Below are 20,029 nucleotides of genomic sequence, written 5' to 3'. Positions count from 1 at the left end.
TCCATATAGAGCTTGTAATCTCTAGTCAGGACAGTAATACAGGAACTCAGGGCTCGACTTAGCGCTCATGAACATTTGCAATTCACCTTTTTCCCTAGCCAACTCAAACTTGCAACTGTGAACTGTGTACCTGCTTTAAACTCTAAATGCATTTTCAATTATTTTGATAATCCAATCTGCTGCTTTGTTCACTAGCGAAACCACTCTAAGTTCAGGCAGTCAAAGTTAGTGCTTCTCAGATTTCTCTGTGCCTCCAACCCAGCAAAAGGAATGGTTAGCACAGAGAGTGCTAGGTTGGTCAGGTGTGTGGAGGGCACCTGAATGTAAATCTGAAATAAATTCCCTGGAGATTCCACTACTATTCTCCTGATGCCTAATACAGAGCTGAAATGGGGGAGCCGGAAAGTGTTACTGGAGCCCACAGCCCAGGCTAGATAAGAATGGTCTTCCACATGGATATAAATAAATTGATAAAACCACATTATACATATATTTATATATATAAACATAACTATGAACATGAATTTCAAAGATATTTTTATTATTTTTCAAATTATATGGATTGATGTTTGTGTTTGTGTGTGACATGTATACAGATGCCTGCAGAGGCCAGAAGAGGGTGTTGGATCCCTTGGAGCTCAAGTTATTGGTGGTTGTGAGCCACCTGATATGGATGCTGGGAACTGAACTCAAGTCCTTTGGAAGAGCAGCAAGTGCCCTTAACTGCTGAGCCATTTTTTTCCAGCTCCCATGAGTCTTAATCTACCCTTGGTTTTGGCAGAATCTGGGAAAACAGAAATTGTCAGTTGTCTCCCCACTTTCCATAGTGGTGTTAAAAGAGAAAAAGAGAGAAAACAAAGTTCAAGAAGATAGGCACTTGTGGAATAAGCTGTGGATTCACTGATTAGAACTAGGAAATTAGTATTGCTGATGCCAGGGAACAAGGCTATTGGCCGTGGTTCATTTGCACTCCCAGCATGAGATTCCTTCAGTAATCCTGATTCCTATAGCTTCCCTTATACAGGACTTCTGTGGGAGCATAGATATGAATGATAGCACACTAGAGAGGAAGGCAAATACATCTTATTTTCATAGTACATATAAATCCTTGATGTTTTATTTACACTATTTTTTTTTTTTCCGAGACAGGGTTTCTCTATGTAGCTTGCGCCTTTCCTGGAACTCACTTTGGAGACCAGGCTGGCCTCGAACTCACAGAGATCCACCTGCCTCTGCCTCCCGAGTACTGGGATTACAGGCATGCGCTGCCACTGCCCGGCTACACTATTTTCTTGTACATTGAAAAGTTGAGTATGTATATGGAGACACAGTATTATATGTGTTTGATATGGATTTATGAAATCAAGAGAAATAACTTTCTGACATCCAAAATACTAGTGTTTTCTAATGTGAACTTTTGAAATGTTTCCTTAGTGATTTTGAAACATATAGCACCCTGTTGTTAATAGTAGTTCCCATCCATTGCAGTAATCTCAAAAAAAACCCCTCCCATCTAATTGAAAATTCAACTCATTTCTTCATTTTCCATTCTCCATACCCTCCAGGTACATCATTCAACTCTGCTAAGATGAATATGATTGACTTAGATTCCTACATGTGAGAAGACAGAGAATTGGTCCTGTGCAGGCCTGGCTGTTTTCATGTCATACATTTTTCATCTGTGCTGTTGCAAATGGCAGGGTAAGTGCATGTGTGTGGGCATGTATTTTAATGTAGGCACATGTGCACTGAATGCTTTTGTATGGTGGTTTCCTCCAATTGAAACATTCTGTCTGGTAGGGATTGGGAAGTCTTGTGAGCAGTCAAATGTCTGGGAGAACAGAAAATTGGGAGATTGTTCAGGGCCTCACTAGCAGTATAAAAAGGAGTAAACAACTGCTGGGTTTGGAGACTACTAAACCCAGCCTCAGAGAGAAGAGATTCTTGGACTGTCAAGCCACCTGCAAGCTGAAAAGAGCTCCAGGGTTACTTGCAGCCTTTGTGAACATTACCCATGTTGAGGTGGGCTTTGGTGAAGTAAGTAATCTCTCAGCCATACCCCTGTTAGTAACTCCAGTAAAAATTCACTGGTTCACCATGTCAGACTTTGGTACAGTCCTTACGTTAGACTCTTGTAGGTTCCATTTCTGAGGTGAATAGATGTGTGTTTTGTTTGCAATCTTCCATATCATTCTTGAGGCCATATATACAATTTTATTCTTTACCTAGGGTCTCTTATTGGCCTGGAACCTCTCATGTAGGCATGTGCCCTAAGGATCTTCCTGTCTCTTATCTCCATAGCCCTGTGCCAACATTTTAAAAGTAGATTTATTTTTTTTTGTGTGTATAAACGTTTCTGCTCACATGTATGTATGTGCTCTGTATGCAAGCCTGGAGGTCAGGAAGGAGGGTTTCAATCTCCTGGAACTGGAGTTTACAGACAGTTGTGAGCCACCATGCAGGTGCAGAACAAGTGCTCTTAACTGCTGAACTATCTCTCCAGCCCCATGGGCAACATTTCGTGTGTGTGTGTGTGTGTGTGTGTATGAATGAATCCATGTAAGTGGGTGCATACACATTCATATGCGCATACACACACACACACCATATGGAGGTCAGAGATTGATTTTGGGTATCTTCAATGTCATTTTTTTTTTTAAACAGAATCACATGCTGAATGAGGCACCATGATTCACTTAGTCTGACTGGCCATCACCTGCTGGGGCTTCTGTTGTCCTGCCTCCCTAGGGGTAGGATTGTAAATTACCCCTTCAGGAGTTTTATGTGGATTTGGGAGGTTGAATTCAGATCATCATGCTTAGGGGACAGCACTTCACATATTGAGACTTCTCCATAGTCCTCTGGTCCAGTATTCTGTGTTTGAGTTCTGGAGATAGCATTAAGGTCCTTGTTCTTGGAAGGGAAGCATTTTATAGACTTTATTACTTCAGCAACTGAGCTGTCACCCATGTCTCAGAATTTACTTCTTTTTGAAGGCTATCAAGTGTTCCGTTGTGTATATATACACAATCTTATTTATCCATCAGTCAGTTGACAAGTGATTAATTTTGCCATTTTGATAAGGCTTAAGTCAGTATTGGCATGTATCCCTTCCCTTCCAGTTACCAATTTCATACCATTTGTGTATGAAAAATTCCTGGCTGGGGACAGAGCTCAGTGGTAGAACTCCTTCTACCTGACATGTGCCTGGCTCTAGACTCTATTCATAAGACCCACTGTGAAAGTGGGATTTACATACTTATAATGTAATCTCTTCCTTTTCTGGATTTTTAAAATAGCATAATTAGTAAGGGAAGTACTAATTTCTCCTATAATCTGCATGAGTTCCCTAGTCCATAAATTCTCCAACATTTATCTATATCTTTGTGTAGTCATACTTTCTCGTGGGGACCACAAATAATGACACAGAGACTCATTTTTTTTAAAGATTTATTTATTACATATACAGTGTTCTGCCTGCATGTATTCCTGCAGGCCAGAAGAGGGCATCAGATCTCATTACAGATGGTTGTGAACCACCATGTGTTTGCTGGGAATTGAACTCAGGACCTCTGGAAGAAAAGCCAGTGCTCTTAACCTCTGAGCTATCTCTCCAGCCCATGGAGACTTATTATTAACTGTAAAAGCTCAGTCTTAGTTTAGGCTTGTTCCTAACTAGTTCTTATAACTTAACCCATATTTTTTAAATCTACTTTCTGGCACGTGGTTTGTTACCTAATGTCTGTATTGCCCATCCTGCTTCCTCTGTGTCTGACTGGCGACTCTGCCTTTTTTCTTCCCAGAGTTATCTCTCTGCCTGGAATTCCTGCGTGTACCTCCTGCCTAGCTGTTGGCCATTTTAATTACACCAGTCACAGCAATACCTGTTACACAGTTTACAAATATCCCACAACATCTTGGAATTTTTTTCTCTCTCAAACTGTTCAGCTACCCCATCTTCACCTATCCAGAGGAATTTTGATTTAATGGAACCCCATAGATTGGTATTTTCACTTATTCCTTTTGGGGTAAGGTAAAAAACTCATACAAGCACCAGTGATCTATAAGTTTCTGACTCTGTTTATGTCTAGCATTTTTACATTGCTGGTCTTATATGGGACTGTAACAAAATGGATTTGTTCATGTTGTCCATTGTTGTATGTAGTGTTGTATGTAGTGTATAGTAGTATATACATTATAGTGCTAAGGTGGTCTTTCTAAATTAAATTAAGAAAAGGTCTTTTCTGCCTTACTGGACTTGTTTAGTGGTTTGTGCACAAAGTGAATAATACAAAATACCTTTTTTGATTTATGACGTCCTGTGAATTTATCTTTACAGTAGAACTTCTGTTGTACTCAATTCATCGTCAAGAAAAAGGGGCATTGTCTACTTACTGGTACTAAACTATATGTGAAATAAAAATCAGAAGGACAGACTAATTGACAGAGAAAACAAATCAGGAATCAGTATTTAGAAAGTAGTGTAGGTATTTTTGTTTTCACCCTTGATGAAGATCTGCTCTACCACAGAAGACATAATCACCATAAGGATTCAAATGCAGATCAGAAGTATTGCCATGGCCAGTCTTCATTTAAGGCATTTTTTTTTTGTTTTTTTTTTCGAGACAGGGTTTCTCTGTGTAGCCCTGACTGTCCTGGAACTCACTCTGTAGACCAGGCTAGCCTTGAACTCACAGAGATCTGCGTGGCTCTGCCTCCTGGGATTAAAGGCGTGCGCCACCACTGCCTGGCTTTTTTTTTTGTGGTTTATATAAAGCCTTTTAGAGCCTGGCTCTTAATAGTCTTCTGAAAAATGGCAGATAATTAGGTAATTATATCTGTCTTTTATACCCTGTTGCCAACCTGAAAATGGTCAGGACATGGTTAGGACATATTATCAGGAATCTAATTAAGCTGCCTTCCAGATCATTGTCCAGGCAAGTTACAAAACAAAGGAAAGTCCAGATTAAACAGATACACGACAAATAAAAGCAAAGAAATCCACTGAAACAGACGTAGTGGTACAGTGGAGTAATCCAAACACTCAGAAGGAACAGGTCTCCATGGGCTGCTTCAAAATTTACCAGTTCAGTGAGGAACACACAGTGGTAATGTGTAACATTTAAAATAAAATAAATGAGACAGCATAAAAAGAGAAAAGCCAGGGGGTCAACAAAACGATAAAACCAAAGCAATTCAAAGGGGCCGTTGTGTCTTATGCCTGTTACCTCAGCACTTGGACTGTCTTGTTTTGAGTCCAGCCTAGGCTACAGAGTGAATTCTGGGATTGCTAGAGCCACTCAGCACATTGCTCTCCAGCAAATATTCTCCTCACAATTCACATGCCACTCAGTTCCAGAATCTGTAGTTTAATTTGTCTGTGCTTACTAGGTATGTGCTGAAAATCTGGTAGTAACCAAAACTTTGGGGATCCAACAGACTGGAGATTAGAGTAGGCTGGGGATACAGGTAGTGTACTTCCTGGCGCTTCCTGCCTGCCCTTGGAAGTACACAGAGCTCTCACTAATGATGACCATCCTTGAGGCCCCTCAGAAGGGTAGTATAGCCAGTGTCACTGCTACTGCCCTGGGGGCCATGGGCAGGACACCATCACCAACACTGGAGAGAAGAAGAAGAAGAAGAAGCAGGGAATCTCAGGGCCTTTTTTCCCAGCTCAGAGTCAGGCATGTCTAACCACCCAGGGAATAGAGATAAGAGGGGATGATGAGGAGTTGGGAGTAAAAAATGGAATGAATTCCGGGCGACTGTTGTTGATGTCCCCATGAGGTGTGTGCTGTTTCCAGTGTGTTTATGTCATGGGGCACCTTTGGGTTACTTGTTTGTCACAGGCAGGATGGGAGGGAACAGCCGTGAATGATAAATGAAGGGTAATCTGTGAAAATGTTGCTGTTTTCCCACACTCTAGAGTAGCATTTCTTTGGGGAGTGTTTGGGTGGATGTTCCAACTCAACCCCTGGCACCCTGGCATCCCTATACCCAAAGAGTCAGGAATATTCTGGTGGAAGAGCCAACTCAACTCCCCTCTGTAGTTGTAACCGTCTTCTTAAACAAGAAACACGGAGCCAATTGCAGAGTTAAAAGCCAAGAGGTCAGAGCAATAGCTGAGAGCTGGAAACCTTCCCCTCACTGCTGCTCTGTCTTTCCTCTTCTTATTTAGGGAGTCGGTTACATCTACACCCCTCCCCCATCTTTTTCCCCAAACCTGCCCCTTAAAGCCTGCCAAACACAGCTCCTCCCCCAGAGAGGCTCAAGACCACTCCCACAGGGGATATAAGCTGCATCCCAGAAAACAGACGCTGGTTCTTCCAGTCTCTTGCCCCATCTCTTCTCTGAGAGGCTGGGGAATCACCCGGGAACGCTTTACCCATTAAACCTGGGCTTTTCCTGATTCAGTCTGATTTGGATTGCTGCGTCAGCAGAGAGGCCTATCAGGGCGCAAAAAGACCATCTGGAGGTTCCAGCGAGGGAGAATTTTTCCCCACTGGCCTAGGGCCGCATGGTGGGAAAACACCGCTCTCCCCCACACCTGCTCTCTTCCAGACTGAGATCGGCTCCCGGCTAGGTAAATTTCCTTTTCCAGTCATTGCCTAGGAGGCCTAGAGCCTCTTTGTTTTTTGGGGGGGTGTCCTACCAGAGACATGGCTGCGCCAGGCCCCTGACCCTTTCAGAAGCAAAGGGCTGCCTTTGCTCCATCCAGCCCTTTCAGCCCATTTTGGAGCTGGAGCAAAGGGCTGCCTTTGTTTCATGGGACCCCTTCTCCAGAAGACCTTCTGTTGAAGGGAATTTCTCATACACACCCATTTTTTTGACCCAAGACTTACCACAGGTGGACACATTATACTAGGCTTCAGGTCCCCGGCATTGACTTGAGAAATGGCACTTGCCATTCAAAGCCTGATCCCCCAAAGCCCCTATGGGGTGTTTTACAGAATCTATTCCAATTGGGAATATCTGTTATAATTGGACAGAACTGCCCTACATCCACGGTTTTTGGGTTTGCGTTCCCATCCTCCCTACAGGGGCCAGTGTCTCACAGCACTGGTCTTGTTGGCTAGGGTCATGTGCCTCTAGATTCTCACCTATCTGGGAACTGGGATCCAAAAAAATTCACTCGGACCATGCTGCCAGGGACACTGGCCCCTCTCCCACTTCTCCCAAACTCTACCTACCCAACTCCCTCCTCCAGGGCCACGAATCTAAGACCAAATTCCTCCTTCTTACCCTCCTTCCTGTTCCCTCCTCTCCCCACCACTCACCCCTATCTCCCAATGCCTCAGCCTACACACTGGCCTAACCACCCCCAAATTTTCACAGATTTCTTCTCATACTCAGTCTCACCAGACTCCTGCCTTCCCACCCATTTCATTTCTCAGTCAGTGACAGATATTGGAAAAGAAATTAAAAAGGATGAGGAGTGTCCCCAAACTCACCGACAGGAATTGGTGAAAATGGCTTTTAAAGTTTTCAATGCTCCAGAATGACAGCGGAGTCAACCTGACGGGCAAGGCTGCAACAGAAAATGCTTTAAGCCCAAGCCCTAGCAGCTGCTCTGAGGCCACCAGGGGTACAAGGGAAGTTGGCCACGAGGCTCCATCCCACCATAGCTCAGCCCAAGTCATCGCCAAAAACTTGCTTCAAATGTGGCAAGCCGGGCCACGGGTCACAGTATTGCCCTGATCCCCAGCCGCCCAGGAGGCCATGCCCTGTGGGCTGACAACCTGGGCACTGGAAATTGGAATGCCGCCGTGCAGGCTCGTCCTCTATGCCATGCCATGGAGGTCCAACCTGACCAGAACTGGCAACTGAGAACTTGTAAGCCTGACAGAGAACTGATATGGCCTAGACCTGCTGACTCCCATTGCCCTCTCTGAGCCTAGGTTGATGCTGCAGGTAACAGGTAAGTCCATTGACTTTCTTTTGGGCATAGGAGCTACCTATTCTATTTGGACATCTTACTCAGGTCCTACCCCTTACCAATTTCTGTCATGGGGGTGGACAGGATCCCTTCCTTCCCACTTAAGACCCTGACACTTCCCTGCATTCTTGCAGGGCGATTCTTCTCACACTCTTTTTTCTGGTCATACCTGCTTGCCCTGCACCTCTGCTTGGTCGACATGTTCTCAGTCTTTTGGGGGCCACACTCACCTTGGCCCCCATACTCTCCTGAGTATTTCACAGGCCCATTCACAGGGGCCCTCCAGATATGTCAGCCTCTGCACCAGCTTCGAGGACACCAACCAGGTGAGGATTGGCAGGTGGACTTCACTCACATGGCCACACCTAATCTAGAACCCCGTTACCTCCTAACTATGGTTGACACCTTTATCCTCAGGAAAGGGTGAGAAGGCCAATGGACTCATCAAACCACTGTTCACCAAGCTCTCCATTGAACTCAGGTTATCCTGGCCCTCCCTTCTCCCCATTGACCTTACCCCACACTCTCCTACAGGTTTGAGCCCTTTTGAGCTCCTTTACAGAAGGCCCTTCCTCCTCAATCACTACCTCCCGGCCCAAACTCCCCCACTGGCCGGGTACCTCCCCTACCTCTCTCTTCTGAGGTCTCTTCTCCGTTCATACTGTGATCCTCACCACCCCCTTGGCTGCCAAGCTTCTGGGACATCCATGCTGGTACCTCCAGGCTCAAGGGAGCACCTATTCAGGATATGTGGTCTGTCCAGTGGCTGGGACCCTCCACCCTCTGGTTTTCCAAGATGTCCCACTAATGGACCTATCTGCTCTTCTGCTCTGTACATTCATCTTTACAGTACAACTAGGGCAGAGGTTAATGATCTTTTTTTTCCTAGAAACTTGCCTTCTTTGCCTCCTGAAGAAACAGATGCCTGAGGTCTCCAGGATGACAATTAACCTGATGCTCCTCCACTCACACCTCCTGCTGAATGTGAGCCCACCAACTCCTGACTCCTCTTCCCCACGTCATCCCATGCTTGCAGGAAGTAGTCAGACCTGAACCGGCATCCCTATACCCAAAGAGTCTGGAATGTTCTGGTGGAAGATCCACCCCCCCATCTCTTTCCCCAAACCCACCCCTTCAAAGCCTGCCAAACACAGCTCCTCCCCCAGAGAGGCTCAAGACCACTCCCACAGGGTATATAAGCTGCATCCCAGAAAACAGACAGGTGGTTCTTCCACTCCCATTCCCGTCCTCCACCCCCACCCCACGGTCTCCCCTCTGAGGGGCCAGGAATCAGCCAGGAATGGTTTACCCATTAAACTTGGCCTTTTCCAGTTTGGTCTGATTCAGTTTGCTGCATTGGCAGAGAGGCCTTCAGGGTGCAAAAAGACTTATCAGGGATGAATGTCTTTTCCTGATTCTGCTTTTCAGACTTATTTGTGTTAGAAATTACTGAAGAGGGCTAGGGACATAGCTCAGTCATTAAAGTGCTTGTATTCCAAGCATAAGAGCCTGCTTTCAGAACCTAGTGAATGTACACACTTGTAACCACAGTGCTGGAAAAGCAGATACAGATAGGAAAATTTTTAGGGTTCCCTGGCCAGCCAGTTTAACCTAATTGATGAACTCCAGGCCAATGAGAGAATCTGTTTCAAAGGATGTGGATGGCCTCCTTGTAGATAGCGATGGGGTTCGCTTGTGTCCTTAGACACTGATATACATGTTCACTCTGATGCACATGAACACCCCAACCCCCACACATTAAAAAATTATGGCACCTACTTCTTTTTTTAAAATTTATTTATTTATTATGTCTACAGAAGAGGGCAACAGATCTCATTACAGATGGTTGTGAGCCACCATGTGGGTGCTGGGAATTGAACTCAGGACCTCTGGAAGAGCAGTCAGTGCTCTTAACCTCTGAGCCATCTCTCCAGCCCATGGCACCTACTTCTGATGGATCACAACAGCCAAGCTCCAGAAGATGCTTGTGCGCTCTCTCTCTCTCTCTCTCTCTCAAAATGTTAAATGTTAAAATGTTTTCTTGTTTATTTTTTTTTTTGCCAGGAGAAGGTGCCTGATAGGTGGGGATGTGAATTACAGTCTGTGTGAGACACTAGAAATGGCTGCTGGGAATTAAACCCATGTCCTCTGGAAGAGCAGCTGGTGCTCTTAAATACTGAGCCATCTCTTCAGCCTCACCATTTTTTTTAAAAAAGCTAAGTTTTGAGTATTATGTTGGGCATGGTTGCTCATGCATGTAATTTCAGCACTTGAGAGGTGATTACAGGTAATGAGTTCAAGGACAGCATGCCCTATGTGACCTTTTTTATTACTCCTCTGTAAAAAAAAAAAAAAAAAAGCAAAAACAAAACAAAACAAAACAAAGCAGGCTCCTGAGATTGTTCTTGCTATGGCCTGACCATTGGAGAGGCTCCTGATTTAGGAATTGGGCTTTATTCTTGCCATTTACATCTTTCTGGTTGCCATCTCATATTAAACAGGGACAATCAGAGCACAAAGTAAGAATAAATATGTTGTGTCATTTGGATGGTAATTCTTTTGTTCTACCTAGATCCCAAGCTTGGTAAACAAGAAGAGTGACCTCAAGGACTGCCCACTGGCCTTTGGTGCCTAACCGCAGTGAGCTTCTATGACAGGTGGAAGCATCAGGTCTTGGGTACATATGTCACTAACTGTACAAGTGCTACAGCTCTAAGGTGGTCAAAGAAAGTGGGATTCTGTATCCCTTGGTTCCAGCTGGCATTAAAGCATTCAAGTAAGCATATGTATTGAGATTCCTCCATATGTGGTCACATGCATGCCGTGGTATGCTGGTAGAGGTCCGAGGACAAGTTGCTGGAGTTTGTTTTTATTCTTTTATCATGAGTCTATGGGGTCCAACTCAGGTCTTTAGGTTGGGTGGCAAGTGCTTTTACCCATTGAGAATCTATGGCCATTCTCTTGTAGGCCCAGTAAGTTGGTATTCCTTAAGTTTTAACTTGGGCCCATGTTACTACAGCTTTTGACTCAGGGTCTGATGCCTTTGGCCATAAGTTTTTCACAGCCCTTTGGAATGCTGCTGGTGAGTAGGATCTGCACGTTCTCTTTTCTAGCTTCTTATAGGCTTTTGTGCTTCTTCAGCATCAATTCTCCACCCTGTCTTGTCTCTCACTCTGCAGCCTTGCTTCCTGCCCTGGCCACTCTGGAACTCTTCAGCAGCTTCATATTCAACTGGTAACAGTTAGCCATCTTTCTTGGCCTGCTAGCTTCAGCTTGGATGATGCCTTTGCCCATTGCTCTCTGCTGCTGCTTTGTGTTATCAGCTCAGCCTGCACTACTAAATGTAGGTAAGGAAAGACCATTTGAGAAAAGTTGTTTATTGGGCCTAATGTTACCACATCACAAGAAAGCATAGGAGAATTTGTCTAAGCCAACTCAGTAAGTGAGCTCTAGCAACCTGTTTGCACAGCCTGAGCCACTGAGGCTTGTGTTTTGGACCATTCATAGCCTTGTTACATACCAGTGACAGAAATCTCCTTTTCTGAATATCAAGGGACGTACACTCCCTCTGGGCTATGTAGAAGTAGTTTGGGGGTCATCTAAGGTTCACCAGGGCTTGTGATAGCAAAACAAGTGGTACACTTTCAGACAACCCTGGGTACATTCAGGATCAGGAGAAATCAGCTGGACCATCCTATAGTTTTCTTAAGGGATCCTTAGAATATTCTAAAAGTCTGTTGCTGGCCTAAGAGTAGTCCACCTGGCTATGTGACTGACAGTCTTTTTGCTCAAGGCAGCCAGGGTAGCAAGAGGGAGTCCAGCAACTGACAGTTAGGAAGCCACATTCCCCTATCTGCTACTGTTTTATTTCCAGGAAAATTAACATCAAAAGGAGTCCTCACACTAGAAACTTAAATAATTTATCCTTCATACTGACAGTGACTTTTTTCAGTGATTGACATGTATCCAGTGCTCCAGTCAGAGGTGGCTCCTCCTCCTTGGTCTCAGATATGTTTTGTGTAAGAAAACCTAGTGAAGATCACCAGACTGCATTGGTTAAGAGGTCTGGCACAGGTCCTTGAAGTAGTGATGCAACAGGTTTTAAAAATAGAATAGAATGAAGATGACATTTCCCTACAGACCTTTGATATTCCTGGTTTGCTTCCTTGTGCAGCCACTTGGGAGAATTGAGCAGCCTGCAAGCCCAAACCAGCTTGTTGGTTGGTTGCTTGGTTGGTTGAGAGTGTTTCCCATATAATGGAAGGATCGACGTAAGGGAATCTGTCTTACTCAGCCACAAAGTATCCCCCTCAGAGGTGCAGCCTACGATCTTGAGTTAGGTCAGCACAATGCAGAACTCCTAAGTTTGCTGGTCTGAACATTTGACATATTTGTGTGCACTTTCACTTTGCAAAGAACTCATTTCATGTCAGGGAATTGTGCACCTACCATACAATTTTAATTCTTCTGAATTATGCAGCCTTCTGCTTTGTAAGCCAGAAAGTCAGTGCCATTGCAAGCAGTGTAAGTCAGTGATTCTCAAACTTCTCCATGCTTCTGAGTCAGCTGCAAACGTAGTTAAAGCATAGGCCACTATGTCCCCTACAGGGGAAATGCTAATACTACTGAGTTTAGGATCACACTGAGATACTATTATCTAAACCAATCTGAACTAAGTGAACCTCAATGTAGAACCAAAGCGCCTGGCTGTAATGCTTTGGCTTTGGTCAGAATGCATTGTCTCATTAACAGAATTTTTAAAAAATTACTTATTATTGTGTGTATGTGTGTGTGCGTGCATGAGAATGCACACAATTGCACATGAATGGGTATTCATAATTTGTGTGTTACCACAGGGAGTGTGTGGTGGTCAGAAGACAACTTTGTGAGCTCAGTTCTACCTTTTAAAAATAATTGTTTGGGGCTGGAAAGATGGCTCAGCAGTTAAGAGTGCTTACTGCTCTTGCAGAGGACCTGAGTTCAGTTCTCAGCATCTGAATGGTGGCTCACAACCATCTGTAACTCTAGTTTCAGAGAATCTGATCCTCTATTCTGGCATCTGTGGGTACTGGGAATGCAAGTGGTATACAAACATACATTCAAATTTAATGTATGTGGACATTTTGCCTGCATATATATTTGTGTACTATGTGCATGCTTAGGAAGCCAGAAGAGGACATTGTATTCCCTGGGATTGGAATTACAACAGTTGGTGAGTGACCCTGTGGTTGCTTGGAATAGTACCTGGGTCCTCTGCAAGAGCAGCCAGTGCACATAATCTCCTAGCCATCTCTCTAGCTCTTTTCTACTTTCATGTAGATATGGGACTAGGCTATTTTGCAGGCCTTTTTATTAAAAAAAAAATGAAAACTGAGTTTATTTAGAGTTGTACCCAAATTGGGAAGCAAAAATTTCTCAGTATTTCTTAGCCTTGCCAATATCAGTGTTACAACTCATAGAAGAGATTATATGCACCTGAAGGTTTAGCTGTAGGGTAGGAGGCAGGGAGGCAGGGAGACATAGAATATAAGCTCCTAGAAGCCTGGGAAGTCACCTTTTTCCTTAGGCTTTCTGCTCAGGTAAAGGCAGTTCCTTGATTATGATATAGAAATAATTTCAGGACAATCCAGAGTGAAGCAAATTTAGTGAATTGATTTATTGTGTAGCTAGAAAGGCATAAGAAAAAGACAATCTATAATCCTGAGACATGTGTATGGGCTTCTCAGGAGAGAATTGCCCTTATGTGTCTTTCAAATGGCTATCTTTTTGTTTGTTTGTTCTTGTAATTTATAGACCTTTACTCCTTAGCAAATGAATCCAACATAAAGCCTTCACAGTGGCATACACAATAAATGTCATTTTGAAACCTTTGAAAGTAGTTATCCCTTTCCAACCCCTCTCACATAGTGCAAAGAATAGACCCAGACACTTGACTGCTATAAATGTATTTGCATCAGGTGTGCTGGAATCTGAGTGAGGAGTCAAATTCTTAAGGATGTTACCGTAATTCCCAGCCCTCTAAACCACAGAATGGACCAACATGTTCTTCAGGAGTCCTAAGCCTTGTTTTGTTTTACCTTGCAAGATTGATCCTGCCTGTGACCTAGATTTCAGAACTTTGTTGAAGACACCATTAAATATGAGCAGAAGTTTGTTTCTGAAATCTTAACAACAAAAATCCCATAACACAGTAGGTAAAGATCCCTTGGTTGATTCCTTATATAGAAAAACTGCCTTTAACTGAGAAGTCCAGGAACTTCTTTAATGGCTCCTAACCTGCCAGAGGCCAAGTGACTTGCATTTGTTTTACACTCTTACCTTTGTGGGAATGTTCAAAGCCACTGTGTCTCTTATTTTCATTTTTATTTTTATCATTTTAAAACAATTTTTAAATTTAAATATATTTTGATCATATTCTTCCCCTGCTCCAAGTTCTTCTAGAGCCTTTCCCCTCCCTACCCACCCACCCTTTTCAGTTCTTTCTCAGAAAACAAACAAAAACCCAATACAAAAATAACCCCCCAAACAAAGAAAGCAAAATAAACGCCAAAAACCCAAACAAACCACCAAACTGTAACCAAATAAAAGCATTCACAAGTGCTCATATGCGTGCACGCAAACACACACACACACATACACACACACACACACACATACACACATACACACACACACACATACACACACACACACACACACACACACACACACACACACACACACACACACACACACACACACACACACACACATACACACATACACACACACACATACACACACACACACACACACATACACACACACACACATACACACATACACACACACACACATACACACACACACACACACACACACATACACACACACACACACATACACACATACACACACACACATACACACACACACACATACACACACACACACACACATACACACACACACACACACATACACACATACACACACACACATACACACACACACACACACATACACACACACACACACACATACACACATACACACATACACACACACACACACACACACACACACATACACACATACACACACACACACATACACACACACACACACACACACACACACACACACACACACACACCAACTGTGGAGTCCTGTATAAGTTGGTCAACAACTCGTGGACATGACTCCTGTCTTGGAGTGGTTGATATACCCAGTGTCACTCTATTGAAGAAAACTGATTTTCCCTCTCCCAGGAGGCATAAGTGACAGTTCATTTGTTAACCTTTACCCTAGTGGCTAGGTTTCTTTCTTTCATTTTTTAAAAATATATAACAAAATAAAATATAAGATAAAACAAAAACTACCACATTGAGTTAGACAAGACAAACCAACAGAAGGAAAAGAGTCCACGAGCAGGCACAAGAATCCCATAAAAACACTAAACCAGAAGCCCCCATATATGTGCAGAGGACCAGGTGCAGGCTCTGTGAGTTAATACGGGCTTTGTTCAGTTGAGTTAGAAAGCCTTTTGATCCTGGTAGCCTCCGTCCCCTCTGGCTCTTACCTTCTTTCCACCTCCTCTTCTTTGGGGTACCCTGAGCTCTGAGGGGAGGGATTTGAGGGAGACATCCCATTTAGAGCTGTGTATTCCAAGGACTCTCTGTGTAATATCCACCTTTGGGTCTCTGAATTTGTTCCCATCTACTACAGGAAGCACTGATTGTAGCACGAATCTTAAAAGTTCTTATTAATAAAATCAAACCCAGAGCCAGGTATTGGGGTGAATGCTGGAAGATCAGAGAAGCAGAACAAGCCACAGCTATCTCACCTCGCCAGTTCCTCAGGTGATCCTGTTTCCTCAGTCTGGAAACGTCTCAGTCCTCATCCAGAATGAATCTCAGCTGAACTGTGCTGCTCAAAACCTAAAAGCTTAACCAGCCAAAAGCTTCTAGTTTCTTGTCCTCGCGCCTTTATATACCTACCTTTCTGTTTTCTACCATCACTCCCTGGGATTAAAGGTGTGAGTCACCATGTTTGGCTGTATCCTTGAACAGATGGATCTCTGTCTCTGGAATGCTAGGATTAAAGGCGTGTGTTACCACTGCCTATCCTCTATGTTTAATATTGTGGCTGTTCTGTCTCTGGCCCCAGATAAGTTTATTAGGGTGAACAATATTTTGGGCAACACAATACCACCACAACTGATCTATGAGCATAGCAGAACATCATTAGGAATCATGTTATCACTACATTTTTTTTTCTCTTTTTAGACCAGTATTATTTGGTTTTTCTCTTGGTCCCTGAACTATCTAGTCTCAGGTTCTTGGTCACCCAAGCAGTGTCAGGTATGGGTTCCATCTCATGGAGTGGGCTTTAAGTCAAATCATTTATTGGTTGGTTACTCACACAAGCATTGTGCCACCATTGCCCTAACATATTTTGTAGGCAGTACACCATTGTAGATAAAGGTTTTGTGACCAGCTTGGTGTTTATGTTTCTCTTTTGATAGCATGAAGAGTACTTTCCTGTACTAGTGTTGCTGGAACTTAGGCATGAAGGCTCTATTTAGGTACCAGCTTAATATCTCCATGTTAAATATAGATATTGTGTTCAGCAATGGGGCCTTGCTATCAGTGGTATTCCCATGGGACCCCTCTAGCCAACAACTCAGATGTAACCCAGTCCTGGTACTGGAAGCTTCATTGGGTGACAAGAGATGGCAGTTGGGATTCTGTCTCCCCTATTATTTGCCAATTTCATTTAGCTCACCTTTATATATGTATATATTTTAGTAAGGTTCTACTGTATTAGGTTTCCATACGACCCCTCAAATGGCCCTTAAGTTTAGTTGTTTCTCTCTGTATTCCCTTCCACAACTCCCTCTCTCTTTACCCTCCCTACTTGGTCCTCCCATTCCAGCCCCCCTTTTCATCCATGTCTATGTTATTTACCTTTCCTAATGAGATCTAACTGTTCATCTAACTGTTCCCTCTAGTCCCTTACTCTATACCTACCTTCTGTGATTCTAGGGATTGTATCTTAGTTATCATTGACTTTTCACTTACATGTGGAAAAGCTGATGTCCACATGTAAGTGAATACATAACCATATTTGTCATTCTGGGTCTAGGATATCTCACTCAGAATATATTTCTAGTTCCATCCATTTGCCTGCAAATTTCATGATGTCCCTTTTAAAAAACGACTTAGTAATGTTCCCTTGTGTAAATGTACCAGATTTTCTGTATCAATTTTTTTGTTGAGGGTTATCTAGGTTGTTTCTAATTTCTGGCTATTATAAATAGAGCAATAATGAACATGGTTGAGCAAGCGTCTCCATGGCAGGACGGAGTGTCCTTTGGGTAGATGCCCAAGCCGATTCCCATCTTCCTGAGGAGCTGCCACACTGATTTCCATAGTGGCTGTATGAGTTTGCATTCCCACCAGCAACGGAAGAGTGTTCACCTTGCTCCACATCTTCTCCAGCATGAGCTGCCATTTGTGTTACTGATCTTAGCCATTCTGACAGGTGTAAGATGGGATCTCAAGGTAGTTTTGATTTGCATTTCCCTGATGACTACCGATGTTGAACATTTCTTTAAGTGTTTCTCAACCGTTTGTGTTTCCTCTTTTGAGAAAATGTACCCCATTTTTTAATTGGGCTGTTTCCTTTATATCTAGTTTCTTAAATTCTTTATATATTTTTGATATTATTCATCTGTCAGATGTGGAGTTGGTAATTTTTTTTTCCTGTTTTGTAGGCTGCTGCTTTGTCCAATTGATAGTGTCCTTTGCCTTACAAAAGCTTCTTTGTTTCATGAGCTCCCATTTTTTAATTATTGATCTTAGTGCCTCCACTATCAGTGTTCTGTTCAGAAAGTCTTTTCCTGTTTCAGTGAATTCAAGGCTATTTCCCACGTTCTCTATCAGGTTCAGTGTATCTGGGCTTATGTTGAGGTTTTTGATCCACTTGGAGTTGAATTTTGTACAGGATGATAAGTATGTTTCTACTTGGATTCTTCTACATGCAGCCATCATTCTTTTCAAAAAAGATTTTATGTGTATGGGTGTTTTGTCTGTGTTTATGTCTGTCTACCATGTACATGCCTTGTTCTCCTGGAAGCTGGAATAGGGGGTCAGCTCCTCTGTAACTGAAGTTACAAACAGTTGTAGTCCACCATGTGGGTACTAGGGATTGAATGTAGGCCTCTGGAAGATCAACAAGTGCTTTTAACCACTGAGTCATGTCCCCAGCCCCTTCTTTGCATTCTTGTGCCCCCATAATTTCCCATGGCCTTTTATCTTGCCTCAGACTCAAGTTACCAGGTCTTTTTCCTGGTGCCAAGCAGGAGGATTCTTGCTGTGGATCATTTCACTGACAGGTCTGGCATTTGGGGGGGGGGGTTCCTTACTAAAGGACATCTCTGTGCATGGCTAGGCACATTGCCAATGGTCCAATCTGAGTGAAATTATCTCAGCAACAAAGACAGAAAGATTTTGTTGCACACTGCATAGAAAACTTTTCATTTACTTTTATTTGTAGCTCTATGAACGTTAACAAGTATGGTAATGAAGTTCAATGTGATGTTAGTGAAATTCATTCCAGATACATGATTATGTCAGTGAAAACTATTTCAGGATGAGTTTTTAAGAAAAATTTTAATGCATTTTACATACCAACCACAGAGCCCCCTCTCATTCCCCCCTCCCACTCCTCCTTAGCCTTCCCCTGCTGCCAGACCCACTCCCCATCCTCTCCTCCAAAAGGGTAAGGGCTCCTATGGGGAGTCAGCAAAATCAGGATGAGCTTTAATGAAGCATGTTAGGGAGCTTATATAGTAGTATTGAGTAATATACACAGCAAATTTAATGTGGACATTAAGGGGGTGGTATACACATAAGACATGGTTCTGAGCATCTCACGAGGGAGAGGTATGCTACGTTTTTATTAGTATATATTAATTACATAGGACAGTGGTTTTCATTATGACATTTTCATGCATAATACACAACCTATTTCGATTTTAATACCAGTTACCCTCTCGTCTCCTTCCTCTTCCCTTCAGATTCACATATCACTAGATATGTGTATATAAGTTAGGCTTAAAATTAAATAGAAGATGTGAGCTGGTTTACTTATTTTACTTATTTTTGTTTTTCGAGACAGGGTTTCTCTGTGTAGTTTTGCGCCTTTCCTGGAACTCTCTGTAGCCCAGGCTGCCCTCGAACTCACAGAGATCTGCCTGGCTGCCTCCAGAGTGCTGGAATTAAAGGCGGACGCCACCACCGCCCAGCGAGAATTTTCTTTTCTAAATGTAATTGTTAAGGTGTTTTTCTAAGTATTGCAGCATGGATGGAAAAATATTTTGGCACTCAGGAACGAAGGAATACTACACCACAGTAAGCATAGCAGTTTACAGCCCTGCTCCAAGGAATGGTTTCCCCAGTGTAACAGCTCTGCTCTGGTAAGGGAGGGTTTCGTCTTCCAGCGAAGTTGTTACACTCCAGAAACCTGAACGCTAGGGGCAGGTTTCCCCAGCAAAAGTGTTTCTGCTCCGCTCCGCTCAGCCCAGGTTCTGTCTCTGCTCTGCTCTGCTCAGGCTCTCTGCTCCACTCCGGCTCCATCTCTGCTCCGGCGAAAGATGGTCTCCCGCAAACTTCCTTCAAGAGACTTCTTGGGAGGGAGGAATCCAGAAAAATGCCTGCCTCAGTGGAAGAGGTGCAGCTGCAAACTGAGCAGACACAGGGCTTATATAGGGATTCTTAGGGGCGGAGTTTTTCCAGGAAGAAGGTTTTCAGGGCAGGAATTGGTCAGATTTCGATCCTTGAGCCCAGATTGGCTACATCTCGTGCTCAGTGATTGCTTGGTGCTCAGGGATTGCTTGGTTTTCTGCTCAGGGATTGGTTCATTTTTCCTGCTGATTGGTTGGTTTTCTGCTTAGTTGGTCGGGGCAGATTTGGCTCTGGTTTCAGGGCCAAAGTGTGTTTCTTTCACTGGCCCTTTTTAGCTTTTTGGCTCTAATTTCAGGGCCAGGGCATATTTCTTTCGCTGGCTCTGATTCTGGGGCCAAAGTCTGTTTCTTTGGCACTGGTTTCA

General features: G+C 43.5%; 1 protein-coding gene across 13 annotated transcripts in view; it reads left to right on the top strand.

Moving 5' to 3' along the window:
• Positions 1–20,029, top strand: part of Slc25a53 (solute carrier family 25 member 53) — a 98,065-nt gene that overhangs the window by 4,203 nt on the left and 73,833 nt on the right. For 6 of the 13 annotated variants that reach the window (XR_004943702.1, XM_036175011.1, XM_036175004.1 and 3 more), the window contains exons 2-5: positions 1,566–1,701; positions 8,826–8,920; positions 10,509–10,712; positions 11,116–11,283. The gene's annotated coding sequence lies outside the window, so the exon portion shown is untranslated. Of the gene's footprint in view, positions 1–1,565; positions 1,702–2,664; positions 3,433–3,803; positions 3,885–8,825; positions 8,921–10,508; positions 10,713–11,028; positions 11,284–20,029 lie in introns of those variants that run through there. The other 7 variants (XM_036175012.1, XM_036175010.1, XM_036175006.1 and 4 more) reach the window with 6 other exon arrangements.

The sequence above is a fragment of the Onychomys torridus genome, chromosome X (genome assembly GCF_903995425.1).
Source record: "Onychomys torridus chromosome X, mOncTor1.1, whole genome shotgun sequence".
In the NCBI taxonomy this organism is placed as follows: domain Eukaryota; kingdom Metazoa; phylum Chordata; class Mammalia; order Rodentia; family Cricetidae; genus Onychomys; species Onychomys torridus.
Note: the sequence above shows the minus strand (reverse complement) of the source record. Positions and strands in the feature narration are given on the sequence as shown.